Source organism: Lolium rigidum, chromosome 3, assembly GCF_022539505.1.
Source record: "Lolium rigidum isolate FL_2022 chromosome 3, APGP_CSIRO_Lrig_0.1, whole genome shotgun sequence".
NCBI lineage: Eukaryota > Viridiplantae > Streptophyta > Magnoliopsida > Poales > Poaceae > Lolium > Lolium rigidum.
Window position 1 is genome coordinate 32,184,779 of NC_061510.1, and position 9,814 is coordinate 32,194,592.

The following is a 9,814-nucleotide window of genomic DNA, read 5'->3' on the forward strand; positions in this document are numbered from 1 at the left end:
CGGTTTGTCTTATAGCTTCTGGAAATGATGTGGATGCCTCGACTGTACCAATGCAGGGGGAGTGGGACCTCCCGTGCACTATATATCATGTTTCATTGCATAAGAGCATCTCCAACAGGCGCTCTAAAATCTGGCGCGCTATACTGGCGATTGGGCGCGCTGTATACCGCTGGCGCGCGGCATAGCGAATTTGCCCCCGGCAGAGGCTCTATTTTGCAGCGCGCGTTGGTGTGCGAAAAACGCACCTCCGGCAGAGGCTCTATTTTGCAGCGCGCGCGTGTCACAAACTGCTAATCCGACCGTTTTTTTTTTTGAAAATTCATCAAACATACTATGAAAATATGATCGAAATACGAATATATTTTAAAAGTGCAACGATACAATGCGACATTTAAAACGAAAATACTAAATAAACTACTCCTCCGACTGCTCGTCGGACTCCCAGTCGAAGTCGGAGCTGCTCAGAGTCGTGTCTGACACCGGCGTCGACGTCGTCGTCCACTGGAAGGAGGAGGAGGAGGAGGAGGAGGAGAGGACGATGGTCGACGGCCATGCGCCGTTCTTCTTTTCCTCCTTCCTCCTCGCCGCCGCCTCGGCCCTCGCCTTCTTCCTCGCCGCGGACTCGGCGCGGCGCTTCTCGCGGCTCGCCTTTTTCTTCGCTTTCATCGCCGCCTTCTCCTCCTCCTTCTGCGCGTAGAAGGCCTCCGTGGCGGCGACGTCCTCGGGGAAGCTGGAGCAGCGCGGCAGCGCCCGCGCGCGGCAAACCGGCGGTTTTTTTGCCGCGCGGGGCTTTTACAGCGCCTGTTGGAGATGCTCTAACAATCTGAACTAGGTTGCCGAACTGATGCTTGAATGACGAAGTATTATACCATTACATTGTTGCAGATATTAATATATTTTGGAGAAAAAGATATTTTCGGTAATAGTTTTGATTGTGTGACACACACTCTGTCTGGTGTGGTACATAAAAGTGGTAGCTTACAACTTGAAGAAACTTGAAATTAAAACATGGAAGTAGCTCTCAGGTGCTTCTTCATATCCTCTTGGATTGGGAGTGCTCGTTCTATTGACTTTCGGTACTGCCTCTAGTCCATAATAAATGACGTGGCTTTAGTGTAAATTAAAGGAAAAAATAACAATATTTATTACGGATAGGAGGGAGTAACATAAACATTGAATTTCACGTTCTTTCTCAAAGTAAGAGAAGATTAGGAAAGTCTTGTCGATTGTTGCTTTCTCCAGATGTCGGAAAAAGCATGAGAACAAAAGCTCGAATGGTACAATCCCTCCGTCACTCCAAAATAAAAGGAGTGATCATGTAGTTCTTGCTCTATGAAGATGCGTTGTTAGGTGCTCCATTTCCCGATCAAGGACGAACCTCAACGTTTGCTCGAGAGATAGGGAGAGGCCCATTGAACGATGTTAAGGGCAAAGGATTGGAACACTAATCTTCTACTCCAATCATAATCTATTGGCAGTGGCAGAAAAACAATATAGTGTACTAGTGGCGATTGGAAGTCTTCTTCTTAATCTATTGGGATCCCTAATAATCTATTTGATGCTAAAACCAAGATTTATGGAACAAAACTCCTCTTGGCCTTTCGAGGAAATGAACAAGCGGGCAAAGGGAAACGAGAAAACGTCGTGAGCTTCACACCTCCGATTCTGACCTCTCCCACGTCTGGCGATCGAGACGGTGTAATGCCCGCGCGCCATGGTTGCAGCTTATGTTTGCTGCAGATTGTACAGTGGAGGGTTTAGAGATGAAGCGCCATGAAGCGACAACGTCGTCCCGGCGGCGCGTGCTTCTTCTCTTCTTCCTGCTCCTGTCGTCGTCGCAGCTGCCGCGCGGCGCGAGAGCGGCGCCGGGCGAAGCGGAGGCGCTCGTGGACTGGAAGGATAGCCTGAAGCTGCCGTGGGCGGGCGCCCTCGCCACCTGGGACAGGAAGGCCGCCGCCAACTCCACCGTCGCGGCGTGCCGGTGGCAAAGCGTGTCGTGCGACGCCTTCGGCCGCGTCGTGGGCGTCGACGTTGCCGGGTCCGGCCTCGCCGGCACGCTCGACGCGCTCGACCTCTCGTCGCTGCCCAGCCTCGCCAGCCTCAACCTCAGCTACAACTCGCTGACAGGGTCGTTCCCGTCGTCAAACTTGCCGCTGCTCAGCATCACATCAGCTGATTTCTCCAACAACAACCTATCAGGCCCGATCCCGGCGGCGCTGCCCTCGTACATGCCAAACCTCGAGCTCCTGAACGTTTCTTCCAACAAGTTCACCGGCGGTATACCGCTGTCGCTCGCGAACCTGACCAAGCTTCAGAGCCTTGTTCTCGGCAAGAACCTTCTCTCCGGCGGCATACCGCCGGCGCTCGGGTTCATCTCGGGGTTACGCGTGCTCGAGCTGCACAGCAACCCGCTGGGCGGCGCAATCCCCGCGTCTCTCGGCAACCTCCTGTCGCTGGAGCGCATCAATGTCAGCATGGCGTTGCTAGAGTCCACCATTCCGAGCGAGCTCAGCCGCTGCACCAACCTCACCGACATTAGCCTCGCGATCAACAAGCTCTCCGGGGAGCTGCCGGTGTCGTGGGCCAAGCTGACCAAAGTACGGGAATTCAACGTCTCCAAGAACATGCTCACCGGGGAGATCATGCCGGACTACTTCACGGCGTGGACCGGTCTCGCGGTGTTTCAGGCCGACAACAACCGCTTCACCGGCGGGATCCCCACGGAGGTCGGCATAGCGTCGGGGCTGGAGTTACTCTCCTTTGCGACCAACAACCTCTCCGGTGCCATCCCGGCGATCATCGGAAGCCTGACCAACCTCGTGCTGCTGGACCTCGCCGAAAACGAGTTCTCCGGCGCCATCCCGCGGACCCTGGGCAACCTCACGAGATTAAAGATTCTTCGGCTGTACAACAACAAACTCACCGGCCGGTTGCCGGACGAGTTCGGGAACATGACGGCGCTGCATAAGCTGTCCGTGAGCACCAACATGTTGGAGGGCGAGCTGCCGGCCGGGCTTTTCCGGTTGCCGGACCTCATCTACATCATCGCCTTCGAAAATTTCTTCTCCGGCATCATCCCGCCGATTTCCAGCAGCCAGCTGACCGTCATCAGTATGGCAGACAACAACTTCTCCGGAGAACTTCCGCAGGGGCTGTGCTTGAGCGCCGACAAGCTCCAGTTCCTTGGCCTGGACAGGAACCAATTCACGGGCGCCGTGCCTGCTTGCTACCGCAACTTCACCAAGCTGGTGCGCCTCAGGTTGGCACATAACCGGCTTGCCGGCGACGTGTCGGACATCTTCGGGTCACATCCTAACCTGTACTACATCGACCTGTCCGGGAATTCGTTTGATGGCAAGCTCACAGAGCAATGGGCTCAGCAGTTAAAGAGCCTCCGGTATCTAAACCTGGACGGCAACAAGATCACCGGGACAGTTCCTCCCGGCTTCGGCAACATGGCTGCACTCAACGATCTGAGCCTCGCATCCAATCTTCTCGCCGGCGCGATCCCGCCGGAGCTCGGCCAGTTACCATTGCTCAGTGTGAACTTGCGTCACAATAAGTTGTCAGGACCGATTCCTCCAGCATTGGGGAACGTCACCGGGATGCTGCAGCTGGACCTATCCGGGAATGAGCTCGACGGCGGCGTGCCGGTGGAGCTGACCGAATTGAAGCGCATTTGGTACCTGAACCTGAGCAGCAACAACCTGACAGGAGAGGTGCCGGCTCTGCTTGGCAAGATGAACTCGCTGACCGACTTGGATCTCAGTGGCAACCCGGGCCTGTGCGGCGGCATCGCCGGACTGAAACCTTGCGGCTCGGATGGTTCCGCCGGCGCCGGAGTTGGCCCACGGCGATACAGCAAGAGGCTGATCCTTGTCATCGCTCTGTCTGTTGGTGCGGCGCTGCTCATCTCTATGGCTGCGGCTGCTTTCCTACTGGTGGTCCGCAAGAAAAGGAAGAGGCGAACCGGCGTCCACCATGACACAGGAGGAGCAGAGACAACGACGGCGAGCGGCAGCGGGACTAACGTGCCTCTGCTGCAGACGTCCATATGGAGCAGGGAGGTGGAGTTCTCCTTCGAAGACATCGTGGCCGCGACGGAGCACTTCAACGAGGCCCACTGCATCGGCAAGGGGAGCTTCGGGAGCGTGTACCGCGCGGAGGTCCCCAGCGGCCACTCCCTCGCCGTGAAAAGGCTAGACGTGTCGGAGACGGGGGACATCAGCGAGAAGAGCTTCGAGAACGAGGTGAGGGCCCTGACGCGCGTCCGGCACCGGAACATCGTCAAGCTCCACGGCTTCTCCACCACGGACGGGTTCATGTACCTGGTCTACGAGCGCGTCGAGAGGGGCAGCCTCGGCAAGGTGCTGTACGGCGGCGGCGACGAGAGGTTCGACTGGCCGGCGAGGATGCGGGCCATCAGGGGCCTGGCGCACGCGCTGGCCTACCTGCACCACGATTGTTCGCCGCCCATGATCCACCGCGACGTCTCCGTCAACAACGTCCTGCTCGACGCCGAGTACGAGACGCGGCTGTCGGACTTCGGCACGGCGAGGTTCCTCAGCCCCGATCGCTCCAACTGCACCACCGTCGCCGGTTCCTACGGCTACATGGCACCAGGTACCTACATTACGCGCCACTGCAACATCGAATTCTCAATCCAACTATGCTGAGCACTAATCGGCATTGCGTTCTTGCTGCAGAGCTCGCGTACCTGAGGGTGACGACCAAGTGCGACGTGTACAGTTTCGGCGTGATCGCGATGGAGATCCTGACGGGGAAGTTCCCCGGCGGGCTCATCAGCTCACTCTACAGCCTGGACGAGACGCAGGCTGGCGTCGGCAAGTCGCCGGCGCTCCTGCTGCTCAGGGACTTGCTGGACCACAGGCTGCAGGCCCCCGACGGGGAGCTCGCGGCGCAGGTGGTGTTCGCCTTCGTCGTGGCGCTGTCCTGCGTCCGCACCAACCCCGACGCTCGCCCCACCATGCGCATCGTCGCACAGGAGCTCGACACTCGCCAGAGGTCGGCCTTGGACAGGCCGCTCGGGGCGATCATGATCGGCGATCTCCTCGGTTCACGGGTATGAATGTGAAACGTACGTCTTGGTGAGTAGCATTTGCTGTACGGTACAGGTTTGGTTCATTGGATTTTTTCTTTGTGTGTGTACATCGGCGCCAGATACGTGGATCAGTTCCAACACCATTTCTGTACTAAATGTGCAGTTTGTAGGTGATGTAAAAAAAAGTTGTGTTTTTCTTGTTTGTCAATCCTCAAGCAACTGAAATTCTCTGCATTCTCAGTCGATTTTCCAGGCTGAAGTTGCAGTACCTTTGCTTGTTCCTGCACATATGGTGCGTTTCTCTCACCATGAATGGAAATTATGTTGATAAGTTATTTCTCTTCATTTTCAATTTTCATTTCTACTGGCCTAAATATATTATCCAAAGATAAGATTTTCGTGTACGCAAGTTGAAGTTTGTCTCTTCATCTCTGTATGTTCATTGTTATTTTTTCTTACGTCAGGTGTGAGGGAATTGACTAAGTTACTGAAAATGTGCCCCCTAGAGACAATTATACTGACATAGTATTTCCCTGGTTTTTGAGTCATTTATCTTTTTTCTGTTTTGTCGGCGGAATATAATGGGAAGCTCCCCATTGTTCATTCTATTACGTGAAGAAAAATAAGTTATTTATACTAGTGTCATGATGTGTGCCCGCCTATCAGACCGCGGGTCTCTGGGATATTCGTTTCGGGGTGATGGTAGAAGGGGACAAAGATATGAGTAGGGCACACAAACACTTGTAATGGCAACTCCGCCTGCCAGTCACATTGGAACCACCACTCTCTCCCTCCCTCATCCTCCTTAATACGGCAATTTTGGCCTCCGCCGCCAAAGAACCCGCGAAAGTCAAGGTCGGTGTGTAGCCATGTTCTCATCCTCCTCCTCCACCGCCAAACCCTGCCGAAGCTGACACGCCCCTCCGGCGAATCTTCGTGCAAAGGCAAAGCAAGCATCGGATAAGGAGGCTGCCACGAAAGTCATCGCCTGAGCACTACGAATGTGGACCTCACTCTCCTCCAAAAATTTCACATATGATGTAGGAACCGAATGCAAATTGAAACTACACAATTGAAAAACAAAAAAAAATCTAAGCAATATCATCATACTCGACAAGCATCCAGAGAGGGGGCAAAAATATACATCTCCACTGTTTCCTCGAACACATTGTGAGCGTCAGTGTCGTTGATGGTCGCGCAGGGCACACCGACCATCAGAGGGTGGTGGATAAAGTGACGATGTTCCTCAATCCACTCCCATCTTTGCCTTCTTTGGGCCGTTACATGTTGCCTTTACGCCCCCCCCCCCCCACACACACACACACCTTTGATGCCATTGGTGTGTCTAGGATTAAACCTTACACCAACGACACAGAAGGGAGCCTGGAAGACGCGGCCTCAAGGGGGTTTCCCTCCCTTTTGTGTTGCAGTGCGGCGGCGGAAGGATATTGATTGAAATTACCTCTAGAGCATGGCACCCAGGTTCGCCCATTGTCCATGGTATTTACGTTTCGAGTCCATGACTAAAGCTCCCCACTGTTCCCGGTTCGTGTTAAAACCGGGACTAAAGCTCCCAGGGGCTTTGGACGAAAGGCCTGTTTTGTACTAGTGATTTGGCAGCGCTGTCAAGCTAGACAACGCAAGGGTGGAAGATTGGCAACAACATCGCAGAAGCGGGGGAGGGGTGTTGGGACTGAAAATTCCCTCCTGCCAAGCTACACTTGTGGAAAAGGGGTACTGGGAATCCAGGCAACGTTCTGGCTATATCCGAGTTTTACCGCCCCATTTTTGGTATCCCAAACAATCCCCATTTTTGAATGGAGTCCATTGAAGCCTTGCCAAATTCTATTTTGTAAGAATTAATTTATTACGAAGAAACAAGATGAAGATCTTAATCTTTAATGATAATTTAAATTTTCATATATATTTTGTAGGAAGACCATATGACCATTCAAAAAAAAAAACCGCATACATGGATTTGACCCTGGAAGTTCCTAATGTAGTAACTTTCTAGATAGAATTATGTTATTCATTTGTTAAATTTATAGACATTAACCGCTGAACCAACTGATTCCAAGTTCCCATTTATTTTGATAAGATCCATCCAAATTCTACATTCAATGGATTATGTGCTAGAACGTGGGCTACCAAAATAATTTCTTGGTGCACCACATTATATAGCATTGGGCATTGGTTTGCCAAAAATGTGCTCCTCATCCAAGTGTCTGCCCAAAAACGTGATGCTTGTCCATTGTCTATAACAAAAGACCGTCATTCGAAGAAGTCAATCTTAACTTTCATTGGATCTTTCCAAAATCGAGAGTCTGTGGGTTTCAGCATCACTTATGACCATGCTTTATTTTAAGGAACTTATTATGTAATAGCTCCTACCACACTCCCTCCTCGCTAAGTAGTTTGAATTGATATTTACTTAGAAGACACTTATTCTATATATCTAGTATCTCAATATCCAAAACCTCTTGCCGTTGGCTCGACAAACAAATTCCACCTGATTAACCGGTATTCATGTTTATCTTGATCACTCTTCCAGAAAAAAACATGACCTATAAAAATCTAACATTTGCATTACTCCTTTAGGTATTTAATTAAAAAGGATAGAATAAACATATATATAAATTTGTAAGAAAAGAATTAATAAGGACTAGACTATCTCCATAGGAAAGTATCTTGTCTTGCCAGCATCCTAGTTTCTTTTCAAACCGGCGCTCCAGTACTAGGCTCCATTGTTTGTTTATAAGCTTTCTATAATTAATTGGAATTACAAGGTATCAAAAGGGAAGAGAGTCGGCCTCAGAATGGGATATTTGTTTGTACTGGTCTTCCATTTCTTTGGTCTTGCCAAAACAGAAAATTTCGCTTTTACGAAAAAATATTTTTAGCTCAGATAACTATTTGAAGATACACATAATTAATTTCATATTGCCGGATTTCTGAAAGTCGTGGACTAAAAGAGGTATGAGTCCTCCAACCTGGACATCTTCTTTTTCCCTTGCAATGATAATAGCAGACATACAAGTGACAATACTGAAAAGTAACAGTGAAATGGATCTTATTTTCTAAGGCCCTTCCTTGTTTGGAAGTAATGGCCAATGTCTATCGTCTACACGAATTCTTACCAACACTCCCGGAATAAAATTTGTGATATGGTCACACCACTTTTGGTCAAGCCCTTTCATTTGCATTGTTTTCTGTAAATGAAGGCCACTTAACTTTCTCATACTCTCTCAAAATATATTTTAAAACAAACCCATCCATTTTCTTCCTTTGAAGCTCATGGGTGGTTTCGTACACAACCATTACACCCTCTAGGATATGTCGATCTGGCATGAAAGCGCTTTGAGTGGGTCTAATGACTTTGTGCACTATCTCTGTGATATGATCTGTTCCTACTTTTGTATAAAAAAAATAAAGATCACATTAAGAACATAAATAGGCCTATGTTGCTGAATTTTTACCGCGTCTTCCTTTTTTGGTAACAGAGTAATCACACCAAAATTTAGTTTATAAAGTGGAAAATCTCCTTGCCGTAAAAAATAGCCACAAGGTTATTTTTTTTATAGTGTTTCAAGACATTCTATAGAACTCAACTAGAAAACCATATGATCCTTAAGCTTTATTAGATTCTATTTGCGACATAGCCTCAAGAACCGCCACGTCAGTGAATTCAGCAGCGAGAAGACGATTCTCAATACAAAAATCATTCTGAGTAGGTGCTCCAAATAACCGAAGTAATGCCTTCATGAACACGAAAATTATTCTGAGTCGGTGCTCCAAATAACTTCTTGTAATATTTTGTGATGTATACTTTTTGATTTCCGGTCTCCTGCTATAGTCCCTTCCTCTTGCTCTAACTGAATTTTCTTCTTTTTCCTATGCTCCCCATTTGCAATAAGGTGAATATATTTCGTGTTATTCCCACTCTCTTACACATGTTTACCTTTAGCCCCTATGAGTTCATTTATACTTCTCTACCCGTCTAACTTTTGACAACTTGGTATTCGCGTCTCTTAACTCGTCTCTCTCGGATGCATCAAGAGGACACGTTTCAGCTTGTATATCTAGACGATCTATAGTAGAAATTAATATTGTATTTCTTCTTCCCTCTTATAGATTCCACATCTATAGCGTGTGCCCATTCTTTGAGGAAGTGTCCCATATGTCCTATTTTGTTTTGGCATATTTCAATTGGACTATTTCCCTTCACAAAGGCACATCATTATTCTGTGATCATATCGATGAAACCGTCCATCCTTAACCAGGATAGTTCAAAGGAAAATAAAATCTGTATTGCCTAGGTGAGCTTGTTCACCCGAGTCAATAAAGAGCGGAGTATGATCCGTGACAACGCTCAATTATATATCTCTACCATGTAGTTTTTGGTAATACAAATATATCAATTATGCCGCCTCTCATCAATTCCTGTTATGAATGATTCCAGTAGTTTCATTTGGGAACCCCTAATGTATACAGTGTACCATCTAAAAAAAACAGTGTATCATCTTGCACTCAAAATCCATGTTTATGTTCCAGTGGAATTTCATCAAAATTAGGCAAGACATGGAGGGAAACTGGAGAGTAAATTTACTTCCCCACCAATGTGTTCTACTACCTCTTTCCCAAAATATAAGACATTTTGTTAGGCTAGCCTATCTAAATATTTTATATCTGGAATTGCTGGAAAAAATGTGTTTTCAAAATTGTGAAGTGGTAAGAATTTTAAAATATAGTGAG

The 9,814-nt window shown here is 48.8% G+C and overlaps 1 pseudogene; it reads left to right on the forward strand.

Annotated features, from left to right (window-relative positions):
* The first annotated feature begins 1,763 nt into the window (after positions 1–1,763).
* LOC124694610 lies at positions 1,764–5,089 on the forward strand (annotated as a pseudogene).
* Positions 5,090–9,814: the final 4,725 nt, after the last annotated feature.